The sequence below is a fragment of the Oryx dammah genome, unplaced genomic scaffold, assembly GCF_014754425.2.
Source record: "Oryx dammah isolate SB20612 unplaced genomic scaffold, SCBI_Odam_1.1 HiC_scaffold_1, whole genome shotgun sequence".
Taxonomy (NCBI): Eukaryota; Metazoa; Chordata; class Mammalia; order Artiodactyla; family Bovidae; genus Oryx; species Oryx dammah.
The window spans coordinates 7,254,841-7,282,600 of record NW_024070185.1 but is presented as its reverse complement, the minus strand read 5'-3'; the positions used below and the strand labels follow the sequence as shown (position 1 = coordinate 7,282,600).

General features: G+C 38.6%; 1 protein-coding gene and 1 non-coding gene across 2 annotated transcripts in view; both read right to left on the bottom strand.

Annotated features, from left to right (window-relative positions):
• Positions 1-27,760, bottom strand: part of LOC120865102 (disintegrin and metalloproteinase domain-containing protein 20-like) — a 137,947-nt gene that overhangs the window by 4,881 nt on the left and 105,306 nt on the right. The window lies entirely within an intron of this gene.
• TRNAC-GCA lies at positions 15,394-15,465 on the bottom strand. Its single transcript has one exon. It is a non-coding gene; the product is annotated as a tRNA-Cys (tRNA).

The following is a 27,760-nucleotide window of genomic DNA, read 5'->3' as shown; positions in this document are numbered from 1 at the left end:
CCAACCTTTTGTCACAAAGGGGAGGCCTGGGAGACTAAAGTCTATGAACGAGACAGGTAGAGAACACAGTAGAGTCTGTCTGGGGAAGACCCCATAGAGCACTGCTTGGTTACAATATGAACATGGGGATGCCTGTTCTCAAAACAGCTGTTTTGAATTTTTTATCATCTGAATCACTCAGACAGTAAAGAATCTACCTGAAATGCAGGAGACCTGGGTTTGACCCCTGGGTCAGGAAGATACCCTGGAGAAGGGAATGGCAACCCACTCCAGTATTCTTGCCTGGAGAATTCCATGGACAGAGGAGCCTCATGGGCTACAGTTCATAGGGTTGGACATGACTGAGCGATAACACACACACACACACACACACACACACACACACACACACACACAGACCATAATATTCCATGGATGTGAGCTTGGTTGTTGAACTATCATTTTCTTTTTGGTGATGACATATTTCCTTGATTATTTTAGAAATATACCAGTTGTCTTGAGATGGGAACTGTTCATTGGTGCAGCTGTGTCTGGGGTTGTCTAAATTTTTATGGGCAAACATGTCCACGCTTCCTGCTCCCTTTTGTGGCAGAATAGTAAAACCTTTATATTTTCTCTCTTTTTTTTAAACTACTCACCAGGTTGGCTGCTGGAGACCTGTTTTTGCTTTCCAAAAGGTGGTGCTAAAGTTCCAGTTTGTGCTGGTCTGCATTTCTGTGACCACTGTAATCACTGGACCTCCTCTTGCCACTGAAAACATGGGAGCAAGCTCATGGGTCTGGTTGCAGTGTGGTGGGAGATGTGTAGGTTTATCACTCAGGGTTTGGGACGCCCATGATCCTGGTGGGAAAGAGCCGTAGGTGGGGAACTCCCAGAGGCTTGTGTGCTGCAGATATCCTGCTCAAGTCCTGAAGCAGCCAGAAGGGATGGTGTCTCTTTACTGCCCCTTTCAGACGCTTTTCTGCTTCTTTCCCTCCTTCCTTCCTACATGTGTGAAGCAGCAAACACCTCCTTGGATCTTTGCTGGTTACCTTCAGATTGAGTGTTCTGTCTGTGTTGTTATTAACTTAGGTTTTTTCTCTTGGTCTTTGTATTGGCAAAGTTTTTCTACCTTCTTGCTTTCTCTTTTGGTAGAATGCTCAAATTTTTATGTCTTCTCTGGTTCTTACAGAGGGGCTTCTCTTATAGCTTATCAGGCTGGCTGCTGGAAATCTCTCTTGGGTTTTGCAGAAGGTGGTGGTATAGCTCATGTTTATGATTTCTGCCTGCCCACAAACTATGGTCTATTTTCTGAGCACACCCGCATCTATGGTTTTTGCATTTTCATATGTGTGTGCAGGTAAAAGCAGACACTAAAGAGAAAAAGATGCATGTACTCTTCTAAACAAAAGAATTGGCAGATAAAGAGTTTTTAGAAGAAGGAAAAGGTAAAACTAAGGTTTGTAGTTTTCCCAATTAGACAGTTCAAAATTATTTGCAATAAATGCCCAAGGAATGTCTCAAGCAGACAGAACAGTGACCTTGATATGATATGATTCCCATCAGAGATTTAAAATGGCTCTGTGTTTCATTCTAGGGACTACATAACTGAAGCATAAACCACAGCCAATGTTTTCTCTTTTTTAAGAAATCAGTCCCAATTGCTAAGCTAAACCAACAGAGAGGATTAAGGCTAGCTCACAGAAATTGTGAGCTAAATCCTAAAAGATGATGCTGTTAAAGTGATGCACTCAATATGCCAGCAAATTTGGAAAACTCAGCAGTGGCCACAGAACTTGAAAAGGTCAGTTTTCATTCCAAACCAAAGAAAGGCAATGTCAAAGAATGCTCAAACTAGTGCACAATTGCACTCAACTCACATGCCAGTAAAGTAATGCTTAAAATTCTCCAGGCTAGGCTTCAACAGTACATGAACTGAGAACTTCCAGATGTTCAAGGTGGTTTTAGAAAAGGCAGAGGAACCAGAGATCAAATTACCTACATCTGCTGGATCATCAAGAAAACAAGAGAGTTTCAGAAAATCATCTATTTCTGCTTTATTGACTACACCAAAGCTTTGACTGTGTGGATCACAACAAACTGTGGAAAATTCTTAAAGAGATGGGAATACCAGACCACCTGACCTGCCTCCTGAGAAATCTGTATGCAGGTCAAGAAGCAACATTTAGAACCAGACCTGGCGTAACAGAATGGTTCCAGATAGGGAAAGGAGTATGTCAAGGCTGTATATCATCACCCTGCTTATTTAACTTATGTGCAGAGTACACCATGTGAAATGCTGGGCTGGATGAAACACAAGCCGGAATCAGGATTGTAGGGAGAAATATCAGTAACCTCAGATATACTGATGAGACCACCCTAATGGCAGAAAGTGAAGAGGAACAAAGAGCCTCTTGATGAAAGTGAAAGAGGAGAGTGAAAAATCTGGCTTAAAACTCAGCATTCAAAAAACTAAGATCATTGCTTCTGGTCCCATCACATCGTGGCAAATAGATGGGGAAACATTGGAAACAGTGAGAGGCTTTATTTCCTTGGGCTCCAAAATCACTGCAGATGGTGACTGCAGTCATGAAATTAAAAGCTGCTTGCTCCTTGGAAGAAAAGTTATGACAAACCTAGATAGCATATTTAAAAGCAGAGACATTACTTTGCTGACCATGGTCTGTCTGGCCAAAGCTATGGTTTTTCCAGTAGTCACGTGTGGATGTGAGACTTGAACCATAAAGAAAGCTGAGCACTGAAGAATTGATGCTTTTGAACTGTGGTGTTGGAGAAGACCCTTGAGAGTTTCTTGGACTGCAAGGAGATCCAACCAGTCCATCCTAAAGGAAATCAGTCCTGAATATTTATTGGAAGGACTGATGCTGAAGCTCAAGCTCCAATACTTTGGGCACCTAATGTGAAGAAATGAATCCTTGGAAAAGACCCTGATGTTGGGAAAGACTGAAGACAGGAAGAGAAGGGGCGGACAGAGGATGAGATGGTTGGATGGTATCACCGACTCGATGGACATGAGTTTGAGCAAGCTCTGGGAATTGGTGATGGACAGGGAAGCCTGGCATTCCTGCAGTCCATGGAATCAGAAAGAGTCGGACAGAACTGGGAGACTGAACTGAACTGAACTGAACACAGGAATTGAGCCCCAAATACCAGACAGGTCTGTAGGTGTCAAGGTGGCACCTTTGACAGTGATAATGCCAGGGAGTAACATGGCTGCACGCTGGCAGCTCATGTCATTTATGCTTTCAGCAACTTAGAGAAGCTTCCTTCTATCTCTGTCTAATGGTTTTGTTAAAGGAACATATGCTGAGTTCTGTCAGCTGCTAATTCAATACACTCTGAGATGATCAGAGATTTCTCTCCTTTAAAATCTTGACATTCATTCGTCAATAGTTGTCTTAATAAACTGCATTCATCTTGTGTTTCAAGGACAAACTCTTTCTTGGTCATAACACACTGGGCTTTCAATATAGTAACTGAGTGGCTCACTTTGCTAATGTTATCTAGGAGTTTTGCCCTTGTTTTAATATCCAAATGAATCATTTCTTTCTTCTTTGTGTGCTTATCCTTTGGGATTTTTCCTTTCCCTAATTTTTGAAATTGTGTTAAAATACACATAACATAAAAACATACCATCTTAAACATTTTTATGCATATAGTTCAGTGGTATTAAATCTATTTATATTGTTATGAAGACATCTCCATAACTCTTTTCATTGTGTAAATTTGAAATAAAGGTGAAAATAAACCTCCTAAAGAATAACTCCTCATTCTTCCCTACCTACCCTTAGTCCTGACGATTACATGATACATTCTGTCTTTATGATTTTGACTATTCTAAGTAACTCATATAATATAGGTATATAAAATATATTTATCTCCTTTTGTTGACAGTATGTAAAAAAGATTTTGTTTTTCACTTGGCTCATTCTTTATGATGTTATATAATTCAGTGTAGCAAGATACTATTTCTAGTAGAATATTATTCCCCTCCTCTTAAAATTTCCTGTATATAAGAATCAACAAAGTCATTATTAAATATTATTTATTTTATTTATTTGGCTGTGCGACATGTTGGTTGCAGTATGTTGGGTCTTCAGTTGTAGCATATGGGATCTATTTCCCTGAAACAGATCCTGTGCCCCCTGCATTTGGGAGCTCAGAGTCCTAGCCACTGGATCACCAAGGAAATCCCAACAAAGTCAATATTAAATCTGAAAAAATATATTCTAGAAATGTAATCACTATGCAGGAACTTCAGTTTAGTTTCAGTTATGTTTTCTCTTCCCAAGTTTACTTAATCTAAATAAAAAACAAAGTTTCCACTTAGTTAATATAAATAAATAATATGTGATTTTCATTTTCTTAATTTTCTGCCAATATAACAAGAACTTGAAATTTAGGAATGTTGTGATTTTAACTACTTCTACATCCTACATTATTTAATTTGAGTTTTTACCTAACATTATACTTATATCATAAATGTTTTAAAACCATTCTTCCATATGGGTACTACTATTTAATCTTCTCTGCCTGTCTTGTAAGGGTTTGAGACTGGACAATGTATGTCTATAGCGGATACCCCTTGCTAGCTATTAAGAAAATTGACATTGAATTTTTCTTGGGGCTCATAATTAGATCATACATCCTACTCTTCCATGCAGTTCAGCAAGGCTATGCTACTGAGTTCCAGTCAGGAAATGAGAACAGAAGTGATTAGTATCCCTTCCAGGGCTGGACCATAAGAAACTTCTATGTATGTTCTTGCATATTCTTTGTCCCTTCATATTTAGTGGGGTAAAGATGACCTCTGTTACATTGGAAGCCACATGCTGAAGATGATAAAGTCTCTGTCAGCCAGGTTATGGAATGACCACAAGCAGGTAAACTTTGACTACCAGAAACACCTTTCTTTCCTAGACTGTGAAGTAGGCTTTTGGGCACTGGTGAAATTTTGCAGCAGGTTTATCATTCTGTGTTACTATAACTGGTGTTACCAATCAATGCCTGGATTCATTGTTTGAGATGAGACAAAAGGAGACAGTGAGTACAACAGATGATTTCAAAATAAGGCACACTTTACTATTGTTGTCTCCATGCTTTTTATGAGAGGGGTAAAAACTTGGCTCTAAAGTGATTAGCAATGATGAGTCTAAGTAATTCTGGCTAATAACTAAACCATAATATAAGAAAATAATTGCAAGCAGTTTCACAGGATGAAGTATGATTCTACAGGAATTTCTCTTGCCATTCAACCTAAAGATATAATTATGTGTAAGTGTTTCCCAAAACCTTTAGGATAATAATCTTATAGTGTTTCAAAGACTGTTTTAATAATCCCCAATATATGGTGGTGCTTCCCAGGTGGTGCTAGTGGTAAAGAACCCGCCTGCCAATGCAGGAGACATAAGAGACTCAGGTTTGATCCCTGGTTTGGGAAGATCCCCTGGAGGAGGGCATGGCAACGCACTCCAGTATTCTTGGCTGGAGAATCTCATGGACAGAGGAGCCTCGTGAGCTACAGCCCATAGGGTTGCAAAGAGTCAGACACGACTGAAGGGACTTAGCATGCAAGCATGCACATATATGGTGATGTCATGATACTGGAGCCCTTGGAGCATGGCAGTACTCTGTATATGTGGAAGAAATTTATAGAGCTTAGTGTTTGAGGATGGTAGTAGAAATAGGTGTTTTCAAAAATTGGCAGAGATAATTTTCTGATTGTCAGAGACATGTAGCAGTTAAAGTTGTAATGTTTCTCATCTTCAAAATGAATGTTAAGGAGGCCAACATGACATTCCACAGTGATGGAATCCTGAAACAGATAAAGCATAGGTATGACAATCATTTTCATACCTCTAAGATCAAGGCAAAAGTTTTAAACATTTAAAATCAATGTAGGAGGCGTTCCTAAGATGGCGGAGGAATAGGATGGAGAGACCACTTTCTCCCCCACAAATTCATCAAAAGAACATTTGAACTCTGAGTAAATTCCATAAAACAACTTTTGAATGCCGGCAGAGGACATCAGCCTCCTAGAAAAGCAGCCAATTGTCTTTGAAAGGTGGTAGGAAAAAATATAAAAGATAAAAAGAGAGACAAAAGAGATAGGGACAGAGATCCATCCCGGGAAGGGAGTCTTAAAAAAGAGAGGTTTTCAAATACCAGGAAACACTCTCACTGGCGAGTCTGTGGTGAGCCTTGGAACCACAGAGGGCAACATAACTGGGAGGAAAAATAAATAAATGATTAAAACCCACAGATTACATGCCCAATGGTAACTTCCAGCGGAGAAGCAGCGCAAACGCCTGCATCCGCCACTAGCAAGCGGGGGCTGGGCAGGGAGGCGCCAGCTGCATTGCTTAGAGTAACGACCAGGCCTGAATGCCCCGAGGGCAATCTGAGGGAACTAACTTGAGACAGCAAAGCAGACTGTGGGATAGCTACCTCGTGAAAAGCCCTAACCTAAGACACTGCCAGGCTCGCTCACAGAACAAAGGACTGAGCAGAGCTAGCTGGCTGCGGACTGGCCCAATCCCTTCAGGAGACAGGCAGGCGAGGGCAGCCAGAGCTGGAAGGGGGCAATCGTGGCTCCAGAGAGGCATCATCTACCTTACTGCAAGCAGGCTTCATTACTAACCAAGACTTCTTGGGATTCTGAACTGTCGACATCCGCCTGAGAAGGTTCACCAATTGTACACCCAGAAAACAGAGCGGCAGGGACAGGGGAGGCGCTAAGTTTTGCAGCAACCATGCTTGCCAAGCACCTGGTCACCTGAGCTGCTCGGACCTGAAAGTGAAAGAAAGTGAAGTTGCTCAGTCGTGTCCGACTCTTTGAGACTCCGTGGACTGTAGCCCACAAGGCTCCTCCATCCATGGGACTCTCCAGGCAAGAATACTGGAGTGGGTTGCCATTTCCTTCTCCAGGGGATCTTCCCGACCCAGGGAATGAACTTAGGTCTCCTGCATTGCAGGCAGATGCTTTAACCTCTGAGCCACCAGGGAAGGGCACAAAATGCAGGCCCAACCAAGTCTGCACCTTTGTGGAGTACCTGAACCTGAGTGGCCTAGACCTGGGAAGTGCATACAACCCAGGGCCGCCCTCAGACAGTTCCTGGCAGAGCAACCTACAGCCTAAGCAGTGTAGACTGGGAAAACACACATGCCATGAGTGGGGGCAAACCCAGTGTGCCCAAGACACTGTGAGGACACACCAGTGATATTTGTTTGCAGCGTTCCTCCCTCCCCACAGCATGACTGAACAAGTGAGCCTAAAAAAGTGTCCACCACCGCCCCCTTGTGTCAGGGAGGAAATTAGACACCGAAGAGACCAGCAAACAGAAGAGGCTAAAACAAACAGAGGGAACCACCTTGGATGTGACAGGTGCAATAGATTAAAACCTTGTAGTTAGCACCGACTATATAGGAAGGGGCCTATAGATCTTGAGAAGTATAAGCCAGATCAAGGAACTATCTGAAAATGAAATGACCCCACACTGTCCACAACAACACCAAAGTCTTAGATATATTTTTACTATTATTATTCTTTAATTTTTTAAAAAAAATTTATATTTTTAAAACCTCTATTATGCCTTTAAATTTCATTTTTTTAAAATATAAATTTATTTATTTTAATTGAAGGTTAATTACTTTACAGTATTGTATTGGTTTTGCCATACATCAACATGTATCCACCACAGGTATACACGTGTTCCCCATCCTGAACCCCCCTCCCTCCTCCCTCCCCGTACCATCCCTCTGGGTCATCCCAGTGCACCAGCCCCAAGCATCCAGTATCATGCATTGATAACCTACTATTACTTTGCAAAAAAAAAAAAGACCCTATTTTTAAAGCAAACTTCATATATATATATTTTATAATTTTTGTTACTTTTTTGTTTTCCTTTAATATCATATTTTTGAAAATCCAACCTCTACTCTAGATTTTTAATCTTTGCTTTTGGGTATTTGTTATCAATTTTGTACCTTTAAGAAAACCAATCTTCAGTACCCATTTTTACTAGGGAGAGAGATTACTGGCTTGACTGCTCTCTCCCACTTTGGACTCTCCTTTTTCTCCTCCAGGTTGCCTCTATCTCCTCCATCCCCTTTCTCTTCTCTACCCAATTCTGTGAATCTCTTTGTGTGTTCTGGACAGTGGAGAACACTTAGGGAACTGATTACTGGCAGGATCTGTCTCTCTCCTTTTGATTTCCCCTTTTATCCTCCTGGTCACCTCTATCTCCCTCCTCCCTCTTCTCTTCTCTGGGTAACTCTGTGAACATCTCTGAGTGGTCCAGACTGTGGGGAGCACATAAGGAAGTGATTACTGGCTAGCTTGCTCTCTCCCCTTTTTATTCCCCTTCTTCTCCTCCTGGTCACCTCTGTCTCCTTCCTCCCTCTTCTCTTCTCTGATCCAGACTGTGGAGAGCACATAGGGAAATGATTACTGGCTAGCTTGCTCTCTCCTCTTTTGTTTCCCCCTTGTCTCATCCTGGTCACCTCTATCTCCCTCCTCCCTCTTCTCCATGTAACTCCGTGAACCTCTCTGGGTGTCCCTCACTGTGGAGAAAGTTTTCATCTTTAACCTAGATGTTCTACCAATGGTGCTGTATAGATGGAGAAGTCTTGTGGCTACTGTAAAAATAAGACTGAAAACCAGAGGCAGGAGCCTTAAGTCCAAATCCTGAGAACACCATAGAACTCCTGACTCCAGGGAACATTAATTGATAGGAGCTCATCAAATGCCTCCATACCTACACTGAAACCAAGCACCACCCAAGGGCCAACAAGTTCCAGAGCAAGACATACCATGCAAATTCTCCAACAACACAGGAACATAGCCCTGAGCTTCAATATACAAGCTGCCCAAAGTCACACCAAACCCACTGACATCTCATAACTCATCACTGGACACTTCGTTACACTCCAGAGAGAAGAAATCCAGCTCCACCCACCAGAACACCGACACAAGCTTCCCTAACCAGGAAACCTTGACAAACCACCCGTCCAACCCAACCCACAGCGAGGAAACTCCACAATAAAGAGAACTCCACAAACTGCCAGAATATGGAAAGGCCACCCCAAACACAGCAATATAAACAAGATGAAGAGGCGAGGAATACCCAGCAGGTAAAGGAACAGGATAAATGCCCACCAAACCAAACAAAAGAGGAAGAGATAGGGAATCTGCCAGATAAAGAATTCTGAATAATGATAATGAAAATGATCAAAAATCTTGAAAACAAAATGGAGTTACAGATAAATAGCCCGGAGACAAGGATTGAGAAGATGCAAGGAAAGTTTAACAACGACCTAGAAGAAATAAAAAAGTCAATATATAATGAATAATGCAATAAATGAGATCAAAAACACTCTGGAGGGAATCAACAGTAGAATAATGGAGGCAGAAGACAGGATAAGTGAAGTAGAAGATAGAATTGTAGAAATAAATGAAACAGAGAGGAAAAAAAAATGGATTAAAAGAAATGAGGACAATCTCAGAGACCTCTGGGACAATGTCAAATGCCCCAACATTCAATCATAGGAATCCCAGAAGAAGAAGACAAAAAGAAAGACCATGAGAAAATACTTGAGGAGATAATAGTTGAAAACTTGCCTAAAATGGGGAAGGAAATAATCACCCAAGTCCATGAAATCCAGAGAGTCCCAAAGAGGATAAGCCCAAGGTAAAACACCCCAAGACACATATTAATCAAATTAACAAAGATCAAACACAAAGAACAAATATTAAAAGCAGCAAGGGAAAAACAACAAATAACACACAAGGGGATTCCTATAAGGATAACAGCTGATCTTTCAGTAGAAACTCTTCAGGCCAGGAGGGAATGGCAGAACATACTTAAAGTGATGAAAGAAAATAATCTACAGCCCAGATTACTATACCCAACAAGGATCTCATTCAAATGTGAAGGAGAAATCAAAAGCTCTACAGACAAGCGAAAGCTGAGAGAATTCAGCACCACCAAACCAGCCTCCAACAAACGCTACAGGATCTTCTTTAGACAGGAAACACAGAAATGGTATATAAACTCGAACCAAAAACAATAAAGTAAATGGCAACGGGATCATACTTATCAATAATTACCTGAAATGTAAATGGGTTGAATGCCCCAACCAAAAGACAAAGACTGGCTGAATGGATACAAAAACAAGACCCCTATATATTTTGTCTACAAGAGATCCACCTCAAAACAAGGGATACATACAGACTGAAAGTGAAGGGCTGGAAAAAGATATTCCACGGAAATAGAGACCAAAAGAAAGCAGGAGTAGCAATACTCATATCAGATAAAGTAGACTTTAAAACAAAGGCTGTGAAAAGAGACAAAGAAGGACACTACATAATGATCAAAGGATCAATCCAAGAAGAAGATATAACAATCATAAATATATATGCACCCAGCATAGGAGCACTGCAATATGTAAGGCAAATGCTAACAAGTATAAAAGGGGAAATAAACAATAACACAATAATAGTGGGAGACTTTAGTACCCCATTCACAACTATGGATAGATCAACTAAACAGAAAATTAACAAGGAAACACAAAGTTTAAATGATACAATAGAACAGTTAGATCTAATTGATATCTAAGAACATTTCACCCCAATACAATGAATTTCACCTTTTTCTCAAGCACACACAGAACCTTCTCCTGGATAGACCACATCCTGGGCCATAAATCTAGCCTTGGTAAATTCAAAAAATTGAAATCATTTCAAGCATCTTTTCTGACCACAATACAGTAAGATTAGATCTCAATTACAGGAAAAAAAACTATTAAAAATTCCAACATATGGAGGCTGAACAACACGCTTCTGAATAACCAACAAATCACAGAAGAGATCAAAAAAAGAAATCAAAATATGCATAGAAATAAATGAAAATGAAAACACAACAACCCCAAACCTGTGGGATACTGTAAAAGCAGTGCTAAGGGGAAGGTTCATAGCAATACAGGCATACCTCAAGAAACAAGAAAAAAGTCAAATAAATAACCTAACTCTACACCTAAATCAACTAGAAAAGGAAGAAATGAAGAACCCCAGGGTTAGTAGAAGGAAAGAAATCTTAAAAATTAGGGCAGAAATAAATGCAAAAGAAACAAAAGAGACCATAGCAAAAATCAACAAAGCTAAAAGCTGGTTCTTTGAGAGGATAAATAAAATTGACAAACCATTAGCCAGCCTCATCAAGAAACAAAGGGAGAAAAATCAAATCAATAAAATTAGAAATGAAAATGGAGAGATCACAACAAACAACACAGAAATACAAAGGATCATAAGAGACTACTATCAGCAATTATATGCCAATAAAATGGACAACGTGGAAGAAATGGACAAATTCTTAGAAAAGTACAACTTTCCAAAAGTGAACCAGGAAGAAATAGAAAATCTTAACAGATCCATCACAAGCACGGAAATTGAAACTATAATCAGAAATGTTCCAGCAAACAAAAGCCCAGGTCCAGACAGCTTTACAGCTGAATTCTACCAAAAATTTAAAGAAGAGCACATACCCTACTCAAACTCTTCCAGAAAATTGTAGAGGAAGGTAAACTTCTAAACTCATTCTATGAGGCCACCATCACCATCACCAAAACCTGATAAAGATGTCACAAAAAAAAAAAAAAAAAAAAAAAAGAAAAAATAACACAAAAAAAAAAAAAAAAAAAAAAAAGGAGAAAACTACAGGCCAATATCACTGATGAACATAGATGCAAAAATCCTTACCAAAATTCTAGCAATCAGAATCCAACAACACATTAAATAGATCATACATCATGACCAAATGGGCTTTATCCCTGGGATGCAAGGATTCTTCAATATCTGCAAATCAATCAATGTAATACACCATATTAACAAATTGAAAAATAAAAGCTATATGATTATCTCAATAGATGCAGAGAAACCCTTTGACAAAATTCAACATCCATTTATGATAGAAACCCCCAGAAAGGCAGGGATGGAAGGAACATACCTCAACTTAATAAAAGCTATATATGATAAACACATAGCAAACATTATCCTCAATGGTGGAAAATTGAAAGCATTTCCCCTAAAGTCAGGAACAAGACAAGGGTGCCCACTCTCACCACTACTATTCAATATAGTTCTGGAAGTTTTGGCCACAGCAATCAGAGCAGAAAAAGAAATAAAAGGAATCCAAATTGGAAAAGAAGTAAAACTCTCACTGTTTGCAGATGACATGATCCTCTACATAGAAAACCCTAAAGACTCCACCAGAAAATTACTAGAGCTAATCAATGAATATAGTAAAGTTGCAGGATATAAAATCAACACACAGAAATCCCTTGCATTCCTATACACTAATAATGAGAAAACAGAAATAGAAATTAAGGAAACAATTCGATTCACCATTGCAATGAAAAGAATAAAATACTTAGGACTATATCTACCTAAAGAAAGAAAAGACCTATATATAGAAAACTATAAAACACTGGTGAAAGAAATCAAAGAGGACACTAATAGAAGGAGAAATATACCATGTTCATGCATCAGAAGAATCAATATAGTGAAAATGAGTATACTACCCAAAGCAATCTATAGATTCAATGCAGTCCCTATCAAGCTACCAGCAGTATCCACAGAGCTAGAACAAATAATTTCAAGATTTGTATGGACATACAAAAAACCTCGAATAGCCAAAGCAATCTTGAGAAAGAAGAATGGAACTGGAGGAATCAACCTGCCTGACTTCAGGCTCTACTACAAAGCCACAGTCATCAAGACAGTATGGTACTGGCACAAAGACAGAAATATAGATCAATGGAACAAAATAGAAAGCCAGAGATAAATCCACACACCTATAGACATCTCATCTTTGACAAAGGAGGCAAGAATATACAATGGAGAAAAGACAATCTCTCTAACAAGTGGTGCTGGGAAAAGTGGTCAACCACTTGTAAAAGAATGAAACTAGAACACTTTCTAACACCATACACAAAATAAACTCAAAATGGATTAAAGATCTGAACATAAGACCAGAAATTATAAAACTCCTAGAGGAGAACATAGGCAAAACACTCTCCAACATAAATCACAGCAGGATCCTTTATGACCCACCTCCTAGAATATTGGAAATAAAAGCAAAAATAAACAAATGGGACCTAATTAAACTTAAAAGCTTTTGCACAACAAAGGAAACTATAAGCAAGGTGAAAAGACAGCCTTTAGAATGGGAGAAAATAATAGCAATGAAGCAACTGACAAAGAATTAATCTCAAAAATATACAAGCAACCCCTGCAGCTCAATTCCAGAAAAATAAACGACCCAATCAAAAAATGAGCCAAAGAACTAAACAGAGATTTCTCCAAAGAAGACATACAGATGGCTAACAAACACATGAAAAGATGCTCAACATCACTCATTATCAGAGAAATGAAAATCAAAACCACGATAAGGCACCATTTCATGCCAGTCAGAATGGCTGAGATCCAAAAGTCTACAAGCAATAAATGTTGGAGAGGGTGTGGAGAAAAGGGAACCCTCTTACACTGTTGGTGGGAATGCAAACTAGTACAGCCACTATGGAGAACAGTGTGGAGATTCCTTAAATAATTGGAAATAGAACTGCCATATGACCCAGCAATCCACTGCTGGGCATACACACTGAGGAAACCAGAATTGAAAGAGACATGTGTACCCCAATGTTCACTGCAGCACTGTTTACAATAGCCAGGACATGGAAGCAACGTAGATGTCCATCAGCAGATGAATGGATAAGAAAGCTGTGGTACATACACACAATGGAGTATTCCTCAGCCATTAAAAAGAATACATTTGAATCAGTTCTAATGAGGTGGATGAAACTGGAGCCTATTATACAGAGTGAAGTAAGCCAGAAAGTAAAACACCAATACAGTATACTAATGCATATATATGGAATCTAGAAGGATGGTAATGATAACCCTGTATGTGAGACAGCAAAAGAGACACAGATGTATAGAACAGTCTTTTGGACTCTGTGGGAGAGGGCGAGGGTGGGATGATTTGGAAGAATGGCATTGAAACGTATATTATCATATGTGAAATGGATCACTATCCAGGTTTGATGCATGATACAGGATGCTCGGGGCTGGTGCACTGGGATGACCCAGAGGGACAGTATGGGGAGGGAAGTGGGGGCGGGGTTCTGGATGGGGAACACGAGTACACCCGTGATGGATTCATGTCGATATATGGCAAAATCAATGCAATATTGTAAAGTAATTAGCCTCCAATTAAAATAAATAAATTTATATTAAAAAATAAAATCAATGTAAACCAATCCCTATTATTTTTATATCCTGAGAACAGAACTTTTTTTTTTTACCTTAGTCAAAGATTACACCTGGCAGGCTGCACCTGCCTTAACACTCTGCTTCATCCACTTGTGGTTGATTTTGTTTCGTAGAAAGCCACCATTACAATTTCTTTTCCTTCTCCCAAGATTAAAAAAAAAACAAAAGTCAAGCACTATATTGTTGTTGTTTAGTCACTAAGACATGTGCAACTCTTTTGCAACCCCATGGACTGTAACGCTCCCCCCCGCCCCCGCCCCTCGCCCCACCCGGCCCCTTGCAGGCTTCTCTGTCCATGGGATTTTCCAGGCAAGAATACTGGAGTGGGTAGCCATTTCCTTTTCCAGGGACTCTTCCCAACCCAGGGATTGAATCCGCGGCTCCTGCATTGGCAGGCAGATTCTTTACCACTGAGCCACCTGGGAAGCCCCAAGCACTATATACAGATACACAAAGGCCTACACCAAGTAACAAATGAAAAATATAACTTGAAACCATGTATGCCCCCTGACAGTAAGTACAGTGGTGTATTCTACTCAGCAGGAAGCTAGAGCGCTTACAAATAGGTGATGTCAGTGGTTTCCAAGGAACACTCTTAATCAGGCCTTTAGAAGGTCCTGGAAACCTCTATTTTTCTCAAGAGCCCCAGGTGGTTGTAGGTTTTGGTCAAAAGTGGTTTGGAGAACCATTTTTAATCTTCATTGTATGTTAGATTATGTATATAATAAAATTAAATTACAAATCATGTAGTTGAACAAAAAGTAATTTTCTTATATAAACTGTTGATATTAAACACAATATGGTTTTTAAAATAAGATGATGTGTGATAGTTGTATTCTTAAAGTTGAAAGTGAAAGTCATGTCCAACTCTTTGTGACTCCAGGAAGTCCATGGAATTCTCCAGGTCACAATACTGGAGGGGATAGCCTTTCCTTTCTCCAGGGGATCTTCCCAACCCAGGGATCAAACCTAGGTCTCCCCTACTGCAAGTGGATTCTTTACCAGCTGAGCCATGAGGGAAGCCCAAGAATACTGGAGTGGGTATCCTATCCCTTCTCCAGCAGTTCTTCCCTACCCAGGAATTGAACCTGGGTCTCCTGCATTGCAGGCAGATCCTTTACCAACTGAGCTATCAGGGAAGCCCTTCTTAAAGTTGAGGATGCTAATAAGAAAGCTATACAACAAAGAAAGTTTGACAGCAAATCCAAGTACAAATGATGCTCCTCTGAACTCCATGTTTCATCTAGCATCAAAGCCCACCAATCTTTTAGTACATCTCTTGTACATTATTCTGTATCCACATTCTCTGCATCTGATTTTATCACTGCATTTTATTTTCTGTGACATACTTTCTACAGAGAGGGTTTTTCTACCTGGCACTAGTGGTACAAGAATCTGCCTGCCAATGCAGGAGACCCGAGTTTGATCCCTAGGTTGGGAAGATCCCCTGGAGAAGGGAATTCAGTATTCTGGCCTGGAGAATCCCATGGACAGAAGAGTCTGGTGGGCTACAGTCCATGGGGTTGCAAAGAGTCTGACATGACTGAGAGACTGAGTACATATTCTCCTCCAAACAGAAATCCTTCCTTTTTAATGTCAATAGGTTAGTTGCTAAGGAAACTGGCTTAACGTTATCTATTTTCCTTTAGTCTCATTGTTTCTGATGTTCTACACTAAATTATCACTATTAAATCTTTGTCTTTTCTAAAGACTGACCAGCTTTCTATATACACAAAACAAAGTCTCTTTTTAATGTATTTGGTTATAGTAGAGTATATTTAAGTTGAAATAGACATTTGCATCGTGACAATTTTGTTTTTTTTCTTTTTCTCTTGATGTTGAATTATTTTGACTGCTTTTAAAGGGCATATAGCTCTAGCTGTCTTCATTTCTGCTATGTCAAAATCATCATTGTCAGGGTTAGACAGGTCACCAGTGCACTTTATGTGTTGGAATGGTTTGTTCTCCAGATTTGGTACACTGTGGAACACAGACTTGGAGTTCTAATTCTGATAAAAATTATGTGCTATGTCCAAACCCCAAAAGGACAAAATGTGATTTGGAGTCTGGTAACATTCTGAAACAGGCCTTCCCAGGTGGAGTTAGTGGTAAAGAACTCACCTGCCAATGCAGGAAGCATAGTGAGACATGGGTCCCATCCCTGGGTGGGGAAGATCCTCTGGAGAAGGGCTTTTCAACCTACTCAGTATTCTTGTCTGGGAAATCCCATGGACAGAGGAGCCTGGCAAGGTGCTGTCCATAGCATTGCAAAGAGTCAAACACCACTGAAGCAACTTAGCACACATGCAACATGCTGAAAAAGAGCATTCATACATTTATATTTGATATCCAAACACCCAAAGATGGATTTTGACATAAAATTTAGCAAAATTGAAATAAAAATATTACATTTAATATTAAATGATTAAAAACTTTATTCTTTAAAATCAGGTAGGTGGTCTCCAGTTAAGATGATAGTTTTAGTGTTTGAAATTGCCTTTTGACATATGTCACATTTATATAATCTAATTCCCTTTTACAGGAAAAAATGTTAAGCAACATTAAGAGTTTTAGCCATCAGAACAAATTGCATTATGTTACTTGTATCCCTGGGAATAAAAGAAGAAGATGTGGGAATAATAAATCAAGAGTATTCCCATAACTGAATTATAAAAATGTGATAAAGTAAATGAATTTTAAGGTAATCTTTATATTTAAAAAATATATTGATATATTATTATCTTAAAAAAATCATGTTGGTTTACTCCTAGGGAGTTCATTCTTTTTGATATGATGGTAAATGTGATTGTTTCCTTAATTTCTCTTTCTGATCTTTCATAGTTCTTGTATAGACATGTAACAGGTTTCTGTATGTTAATTTCATATCCTGCAACTTTAATGAATTCATCAATGAGCTCTAGTGGTTTTCTGGTAGCATCTTCAGTATTTTCTGTGTATAGCATCATACATATGAGAACAGTGACAGCTTTTCTTCTTTTCTAGTTTGGTTCCTTTTATTTCTTTCTTCTCTGATTGCTGTAGCTAGGACTTCCAAAAATATGTTGAATAAAATTGGTGAGAATGGACATCCTTGTCTTGTTCCTGATCTTAGAGGAAATGCTTTCAGCTTTTTATTGTATGATGTTAGCTGTGAATTTGTTGTATATGGCCTTTATTATATTGAGGTATGTTCCCTCTATGCTCACTTTCTGGAGAGTTTTTATCAAAATGACTATACTACCCAAGGCAGTCTACAGCTTCAATGCAATCCCTATCAAATTACTAATGGCATTTTTCACAGAACTAAAACAAAAAAATTAAAAAAAAATTGTATGGAAACACTAAAACACAAATAGCCAACTCATTCTTTAGAAAGAAAAACAGGGCTAGAGGAATCAGACTCCATGTCATTAAACTATACTACAAAGCTAAAGTAATCAAAACAGTATGGTACCAGCACCAAAACAGAAACACAGATCAATGAAACAGTATTAAAAGTCCAGAAATAACCCCACACACTATGGTCAATTAATTTATGACAAAAGAGACAAGAATATACAATGGGGAAATGACAGCCTCTTCAATAAGTGGTGCTGGGAAAACTGGACAGCTACATGTAAAATAATTAAATTAGGACATTCTCTAACACCACACTCAAAATAAACTCAATAAAGACCTAAATGTAAGGCTAGATACTATAAAACTCTTGGAGGAAAACATAGGCAGAACATCTTTGACATAAATTGTGCAATATCTTTTTGGATCTGTCTCCTAGAGTGATGGAAATAAAATTTTTGAGTCTGTCTCCCTAGAGTGATGGAAATAAAAGCAAAGATAAATGGGACCTATTTAAACTTAAAATGTTTTGCATAGTAAAGGAAACCATAAACAAAATGAAAAAACAACCTATGAAATGGGAGAAAATATTTGCAAAATATGTGACTGACAAGGGATTAATCTCCAAAATATACAAACAGCTCATACTGCTGAGTATCCAAGAAGCAATACACACACACACACACACACACACACACACACACAAAGGGCAGAAGATGTAAATAGACATTTCTCCAAAGAAAGCATACAAATGACAAAAGGTACATGAAAAAGTGTTCAACATCTGTGAATTATTATAGAAATACAAATCAACATTAAAATGAGGTATGATCTCACTCTGGTCAGAACTGCCATCATTGAAAAGTCTAGAAGTAATAAATGCTGGAGAGGGTGTAGAGAAAAAGGAACCCTCGTGTACACTCTTGGTGGGAATGTAAATTGGTATAGCCACTATGGAGAACAATATGGAAATTCTTTAAAAAACTAAAAATACAGTTGCCTTATGATCCTGCAATCCCACTCCTGGGCATATATCCAGAAAAGATACATGCACCTCAGTGTCCATAGCAGCACTATTTACAGTAGCCAAAACATGGAAGCAACCCAGATGTCCATTGACAGTTAAATGGACAAATGAATCTGTGGTATACTTACACAATGGACTATTACCCAGCCATAAAAAGAATGAAATAATGCCATTTGCAGCAATGTGAGTGGACCTACAGATTATCATACTGACAAACCAAAGATGCATATCATGTGATATCACTTATGCTCATGCTCACTTGGTGTGTCTGACTCTTTGTGATCCCATGAACTATAGCTGGCCAGGTTCCTCTGTCCATGGGGTTTTCCAGGCAAGAATGCGATATCACTTATATGTGCAATCTGAAAAAAAAATGATACAAATGAACTTATATGTGAGACAGAATAGATCCACAGAGATAGGAAACAAATTTACAGTTACCAAAGAGGAAAAAGGTGGAGAAGGAGAAATTAAGAGTTTGGGGTTAATATATACACACTATTATATATGAAATAGGTAACCAACAAAGACCTACTTTGTAACATGGAGAGCTATTTGAGTATTTTGTAATAATTTTTTTTTGTCTTCTAATATTTGCAATAAACTTTAAGGGAAAAGAATCTGAAAAAAAGATATATAGTGTGTATAACAGAATCACTTTGCTATATAGAAGAAACTAATACAACATTGTAAATCAACTATAATTCAATAAGTTCAGTTCAGTTCAGTTGCCCAGTCGTGTCTGACTCCTTGTGACCCCATGAATCGCAGCATGCCAGGCCTCCCTGTCCATCACCAACTCCCGGAGTTCACTCAGACTCACGTCCATCAAGTCAGTGATGCCATCCAGCCATCTCATCCTCTGTTGTCCCCTTCTCCTGCCCCCAATCCCTCCCAGCATCAGAGTCTTTTCCAATAATTCAATAAAAGAATAAATTAAAAAAATTTGAAAAAAATGTAATGATGTCCACTGAACCCATCAGGGGTAAAATTTGCCTTTCCCACATTTACATTAGAACCGACTGGCCTAATAGCTTTATGCTAGTTAAAGTAAAAGATAGCCTTTCATTTCCTTGGTAGACATAAAAATTCCTATATGTAACTAAATCAGTTGTGTGATTTTATAATTTTTAAAAATAAAATAATTCTAAATATACTTATTCTATAAAAATTAAATTCACTTAATTTATAAAGGGTAAAGCATCATTTAATGATAAAGGAAAGTCCTATTTAAGCGTATTTGAAAAAAATGCTCACTGTTGGGTTTGAAGTTTTTGATCAAAGCTTATATGTTGATGTGTTTTCTTACAGAATAGGAGTGGAAGGCTTTGTTAATTGTTGACATCAGCATAGTGTTTCAGAAATTCTTGGAATCACAGTAGGCACTATTTTAGGATTAGTTTTTTCTTTTTTTATAGTATTCGAGGAAGACTGGTTCCAAATAGGAAAAGGAGTACGTCAAGGCTGTATATTGTCACCCTGCTTATTTAACTTATACACAGAGTGCATCATGAGAAACACTGGGCTGGAGGAAGCACAAGCTGGAATCAAGATTGCCGGGAGAAATGCCAATAACCTCAGATATGCAGATGACACCACCCTTATGGCAGAAGTAAAGAAGAACTAAAGAGCCTCTTGATGAAAGTAAATGAGGAGAGTGAAAAAGTTGGCTTAAAGCTCAACATTCAGAAAACGAAGATCATGGCATCTGGTCCCATCACTTCATGGAAAATAGATGGGGAAACAGTAGAAACAGTGTCAGACTTTATTTTTTGGGGCTCCAAAATCACTGCAGATGGTGATTGCAGCCATGAAATTAAAAGATGCTTACTCCTTGGAAGGAAAGTTATGATCACCTAGACAGCATATTAAAAAGCAGAGACGTTACTTTGTCAACAGAGGTCCGTCTTATCAAGGCTATGATTTTTCCAGTAGTCATGTATGGATGTGAGAGTTGGACTGTGAAGAAGGCTGAGCGCCGAAGAATTGATGCTTTTGAACTGTGGTGTTGGAGAAGACTCTTGAGAGTCCCTTGGACTTCAGGGAGATCCAATCAGTCCATCCTAAAGGAGATCAGTCCTGGGTGTTCATTGGAAGGACTGATGTTGAAGTTGAAACTCCAATACTTTAGCCATCTGATGCGAAGAGCTGACTCATTTGAGAAGACCCTGATGCTGGGAAAGATTGAGGGCAGGAGGAGAAGGGGACTACGGAGGATTAGATGGTTAGATAGCATCAGCGACTGAATGGACATGGGTTTGGATGGACTCTGGGAGTTGGTGATGGACAGGGAGACCTGACATGCTGCGATTCATGGGGTTGCAAAGAGTCGGACAGGACTGAGTGACTGAACTGAACTGAACTGAACTGAAGGAAGAAATGACTTGAAAATATGAGTTTCATTTCATATCTACCTTTAAAGACTATGTCATATTTTCTTTATAAATATTTTTGTCTTATTAAATACCACCAAATTTTAAAAATATTTGGAAGCTGATAATGTTTATATGAATGTTTATTATATCAAATGCTACTTAGCATATAATGACACAGAACTGCAATGAAAAAGGGGCTAAGGATAAGTCACTACACCACTGACTGATTGAGGTTACCACAATTAATAACAGACTGACTGAGGTTACCACAATTATTGCAAAGGTGATATTATTATCAGAGTATATGTGAAACTAAGGAAGTCAGGCTTCTTGACAAAACAAGAGTAGATACAAATTGGTCCTAGTGAGTAAGAAAGGAACCTCAATGCAACCTAATTATAAAAATTAGGATGTAATGGTTGTCTAGTCAATAAGATTTAATTTGTACTTACTCTGTAACTTAGTGTTCCCCAGAGAAACAGAGTCAATAGGAGTAAGTATGTATAGAAAGAATTCATTATAGGAAATTGGCTTGCACAATTATGAAAGGGGACAAGTCCCAAGATCCAGAGCATGAGCTGGCAGGCTGGAGGCCCAAGAGAGCAAATTCCAGTCCAGGTCCAAAGGCCTGAGAAGCAAGAGAGCCAATGGTGCGCTTCTTGTCTCAGGTCTGGCAGACTTGAGACCCAGGGAGAGCTGATGTTTCAGCCTGAGTTTGAAGGCAGGGAAAAGGCTGGCACCTGCATTTGAAAGCAGTCGAGCAGGAAGAATTCTCTCTTACTTGGGAGACAGTCATCCTTTGTGTTCTATTCAGGCCTTCAACTGATTGGATGAGGCCCACCCACATCAGGGAGGGCCATTTGCTTTACTCAATCTACTGATTAAAAGGTTACACTCATCTAAATATGCTCTCATAGAAACACCCAGAATAACGTTTAACCAAATATCTGGCTTCCTTGTGGCCCAGCCAGGTTGCCCCATAAAATTAAACATTACATGGTAATAATGAACTTTCATTACTTAGATAATAAAAAGGGAAAATGTGTACAAGACAAGAATGTTTCTCCAATGGGCTTTCACTATCTCACCTCTATAGAAACCAATTGCATAATAGTAGTGTCTGATACTTGCTGTACATTTAGTTATAGGAAGTTTTCATGGGTCACTGCAGTGATACTAAATGTCGTCTTATTCCATGTGCTTTAGATAAAGCCTAATTCTCAAAGTAAGTTTATGATACAGGTGCTATATTCCACCGTGTAGATCAAAACCTAACAAAGGCCACACATTTATTAAAGACACAAATCTAAGATAAAAGCATAGATCTTTCTGACTCCAGGTAAAGAACTTTCCAGCGCACTTGCTTCCCAGTTGTGCCTGGATAAAGTAAGGTCAACCTCATTAAAGTAGGGAGAGAGAGTAGAGCTAAGGTCACTCTGTGATTGAGGTGTGATTATGAAGTAGATAATCTTTATACTTTTAGTTACCACTTAATTTGCTTTCATTACCCATTTTTTTTGGTCAAGATGGATTAACAACTTAAATATAGAAAATAAAATCTCTAAAATTATAAGAAAGTAATTGACTTCAGTCAGTATTTCTCTGACAACTAGATGAGAAAGGAAATTAGAATTTAAAAAAGTAAGTCACAAAGGAAAATCCGTATATGTTTCGAAAACTGAAAGCTAATTGTAAACAAATGACTGGGGAAAATATGTCACTAATACGGCTGCATATCCACATTTATGCATTAGTGTGTAATCAGTAAGATGTGTAATACACACACATACTCACTAATGCCAGGATCTATTTGACATTCTACTTGTTAGTATTTTCCTGTTTTTTGAATTTATACTTTTATTTTCATTATTTTATTCTTTCTACTTTCCTTATTAAATCTTTCACATAATATTACATGCTATACTTTCATTTTTTTAAAAAAATATTTTTTAATTGAAGGATAATTGCTTTACAGAATTTTGTTATTTTCTGTCAAACATCAGCATGAATCAGCCATAGGTGTACATATGTCCCCTCCCTCTTAAACCTCTCTCCCATCTCCCTCTCCATCTCACCCCTCCAGGTTGATACAGAGCCCCTGTTTGAGTTCCCTGACCCACTGGCTATATATTTTACATACGATAATGTAAACTTCCATGTTACTGTCTCCATACATCTCACCCTCTTCTCCTCTCTCCCATGTCCATAAGTCTGGATGTATTTTTGTTTTATTTTGAGTAGATTTTTTAATGCTTACCATAAATAAGTGTATTTTCTACCAACTTTATACTTCTATCAATATTTTTCAGAAGACTTTAGTGCTAACTGTCACTTGTCTGAAGATGATAAAATAAATAAACAAGTAACAAATGCAAATTAGTAGGTAACCTAGGAAGAAAGATAATTACTTTGTTAGTTTGTTTGTGGGAGACATGCTTATTATTAGTTTGCATGGTGAAAACATGTGTATGTCATTTTAAGCTATGAAAAATTTTGAATGTAATACAGAATTAAGTGTTGCAATACTTCCTCACATTTCTTAGATTATCATGATTTTGAGGTGTTTTGAACTATACTGTGTTATACCATGTTGAAAAATCAATAGACAGTTTAAAACATGTAGGTAATTCTTGGCTTTGATTTTCAAAGATAATGTATCAATACCGTAATATGATGAGTTATGTGTTCTTAACAGCCACTACTGAATCACAGTTACAGGCAAGTAAAAGACCAAAAAACTTGAATACTTATGAAGCTTTTAAAATTGCTTATTGAATTATTATATATATATTTTTTCTTCCCAGAATTAATTATTATATTTTTTTCTGCTGACAATGTTATATTGAGTAACTCTGTGGTAAAAATCTCATGAACTGCTTAAAAATATATAACATTTTAAATTCCATACTGAAGGATTAAATTCTAGCAACAGTATTTTGCCATGCTTATCTCCTTAATGTATGAAATTATTTTAGGTGGTAATGAGAATTTAATATGTTAAATGAGAGGGACATGGGTTATCACATAATTAACCTGGAGTAACACAGTAATTGAATTGAAAGATAGTTTGGAAATAACCTAGTTCAACCTTGGGGGAAAAGATTTAGCAGATGATTGGCACACAGTTCTAACCTAGGGGACATCTGAGGAGAAATGATCTGATCAAATCACCTTGCAAACATGTCTCCTGTGTACTGCTGGAAAGATAAAGGGCAGTTTTTATCTACCGATAAGAACTTCTTTTTTAGTAAGTGTATACATGGCCTGTCTGGGATTTCAGTTTTTTTTTTTTTGGCTTGTGGTAAACAACTAGAGTCTACGGATTTATGAGTCATGATCCACTGGAAAATGTCAGTGTGAGCTGTGTCATTATAGCGTTATAAAATAGAAATGTTTTCTATTGAAAACATTCTGATGAAAAGAGCTTTCATTATACAAGTGATGCGTTGTTTTGCTCACCTGGAGACCAGATTTAATAAAATATGGGCCAGAGTATGTTTCTAATGCATCAAGAAAAGATCTGGGCAGCTACTTTAGCAATTCCAGAGGTTTTCATATTTGCCTGTGTCTCGCAACCACTACCATCCATTGAATCATTAATAAAAAAAATGACCCTGAGTAGGAGACTGATAACCCCAAAGTACTCTATCCACAGGCCCTAATAACAGTATGTACCCCAGGTCCTGCTGCTCTCTGCCTCTCCTGACTCGGCCTCGCAAAGTGTTCCCTCAAATTATGCTATGCTCCTCCTCCAGGACGTGTGAATAATAAACCCCCCTATTTCAATCTCTTTTGTGGCCTTTTGTTGAGCTGCGGCTCACCATCTGACACAGGAGGACTTAGTAAATGTTAATTCAACAGAGCCACCACACAGAGGGAAGAAACTAGGTGAAGATGGAGGCCAAGGAACCCCTGGGTCTACCACGAGGGCTCCCTGCCAGGGGCTTTGAATTCTCTCTCACAGGTTCCAGAACTGTGAGAGAACACACTTTTGTTGTTATAAGCCATCCAGTTTGTGATCTCTTGTTGTGTCAGCCCAGCCTATAGATAGGCCGCTCTTTTGGTTTTGACAAGCTTGGGAACCACTGTTTATTCTTATGCTTTAATTTTGGCCACCCTATAGGATGCTGACAAAGTGACATTGCTGAGAAAGTAAGATTTATAGAATTTGTAGAGTATAAGGACTTAGAAGTAACTTTGAACCTCAATATCAAACCATTCATAGACTTAAGGGAGAAAAACCTTTTCATAAAATTGGTGTTTCTGCCTTGATCCATTTTACTGGTCAGAAAGATGGAGTGGCTTTTTAAAATTTCAGTCTGTTTTGGTTGATCTGTTTAATTACACTTATAAAGGGTTTAAATGTATGATACATTTAAACACCTTATAAAGGGTGTTTCTGTTCATGTTTAACTATAGGAGAGTTGATTAAAACAAATGTTTCTTTGTTGTATAAAGCTAGAAGAGATATTTTCAGTTTCTAGAGGTTGGACAGTAAAATCAGTCATGCGAAATAGGTTATATATCTGTGAACAATCTCTGCAGATGAGAAAAACATCTCTGTAAGACATCACCTTGCTTCCTAAGAAATGATCAGTGATTCTACCTGTGCTCATTCTAAGCTGAGTTCAGTTCAGTTCAGTTCAGTCGCTCAGTCATGTCTGACTCTTTGTGACCCCATGAATTGTAGCATACCAGGCCTCCCTGTCCATCAGCAATTCTCGGAGTTTACTCAAACTCATGTCCATTGAGTCGCTGATGTCACCCAGCCATCTCATCCTCTGTTGTTCCCTTCTCCTCCTGCCCCCAATCCCTCCCAGCATCAGGGTCTTTTCCAATAAGTCAACACTTCGCATGAGGTGGTCAAAGTACTGGAGTGTCAGCTTCAGCATCAGTCCTTCCAATGAACACCCAGGACTGATCTCCTTCAGAATGGACTGGTTGGATCTCTTTGCAGTCCAAGGGACTCTCAAGAATCTTCTCCAACACCACAGTTCAAAAGCATCAATTCTTCGGCGCTCAGCTTTCTTCACAGTCCAACTCTCACATCTATACATGACCATGGGAAAAATCATAGCCTTGACTAGACGGACCTTTGTTGGGAAAGTAATGTCTCTGCTTTTTAATACGCAATCTAGGTTGGTCATAACTTTTCTTTTCCCATCACTTCATGGTAAATAGATGGGGAAACAGTGGAAACAGTGCCAGACTTTATTTTTTTGGGCTCCAAAATCACTGTAGATGGTGATTGCAGCAATGAAATTAAAAGACGTTTACTCCTTGGAAGAAAAGTTATGACCAACCTAGATAGCATATAAAAAGCAGAGACAACATTGTATTGGGAAGTAATTAACCTCCATTAAAATAAATAAATTTATATTAAAAAAAGCAGAGACATTACTTTGCCAACAAAGGTCCGTCTAGTCAAGGCTATGGTTTTTCCTGTGATCATGTATGGATGTGAGAGTTGGACTGTGAAGAAAGCTGAGTGCCGACGAATGGATGCTTTTGAACTGTGGTGTTGGAGAAGACTCTTGAGAGTCCCTTGGACTGCAACCAGCCCATTCTAAAGGAGGTCAGTCCATTCTAAAGGAGATCAGTCCTGGATGTTCTTTGGAAGGACTGATGTTGAAGCTGAAACTCCAATACTTTGGCCACCTCATGTGAAGAGTTGACTCTTTGGAAAAGACTCTGATGCTGGGAGGGATTGGGGGCAGGAGGAGAAGGGGATGACAGAGGATGAGATGGCTGGATGGCATCACTGACTTGATGAACATGAGTTTGAATAAACTCTGGGAGTTGGTGATGGACAGGGAGGCCTGGCGTGGTGTAATTCATGGGGTCACAAAGAATCGGACATGACTGAGGGACTGAACTGAACTGATACTGTATTGGTGTTTTTCTTTCTGACTTAACTTCACTGTGTATAATAAGCTCCAGTTTCATCCACCTCATTAGAACTGATTCAAATGTATTCTTTTTAATGGCCGAGTAATATTCCATTGTGTATATATACCACAGCTTTCTTATCCACTCATCTGCTGGTGGACATCTATTTAAAAGATATTTAGCATTCTAGAACTATTGTTCAAAGTATAGATATCACTTGAAGAGCCATAAATATCTATTCAGGTTAATGATTTCTTGAATCATACATTTCAACCCTTTTTAAGTCTAATTAAATAGATTAACCAAAACAGAATGAAATTAAAAACACTCCACCTTTCACTGGCTAGCTAAAATTGGTCAAGACTGAAGAAGGGAAGGACCAGTCATGATAAACACGAGCATATAACACCCCCAAGACACAAACTTCCTCCTCCTCTGAAGACTAAATATCACAAATTTCTGTACAGATTAGCTCAGGAGTTCAAAGATGTTCCTTCAAGTTAAAATGCCGGTCATACAGCAATTCCTACAGCCCTACACTGGCCTTCCTCTGCTGTCCTTCTTTGGTTTTCTGTCTTCTGTTAAGCTCGTCCTGAGCAGGTTCACCATGTCCCTTTCTGGCAGAAGCTGTGGACTTGAGGTAAATGTGACGGAAAAGAAGTTCCGACATAGGGAAGGACTTGCTTATTTAGTTTTCCTTTTATTACCATTCCATAGTTTTTAATATTCTTCCCAACTTCCAAGCATTGAGATTTCAGTAAGATTTCCTGGTGAGCCTCTGAAAGCATGACTCTGTGACATAAAGCG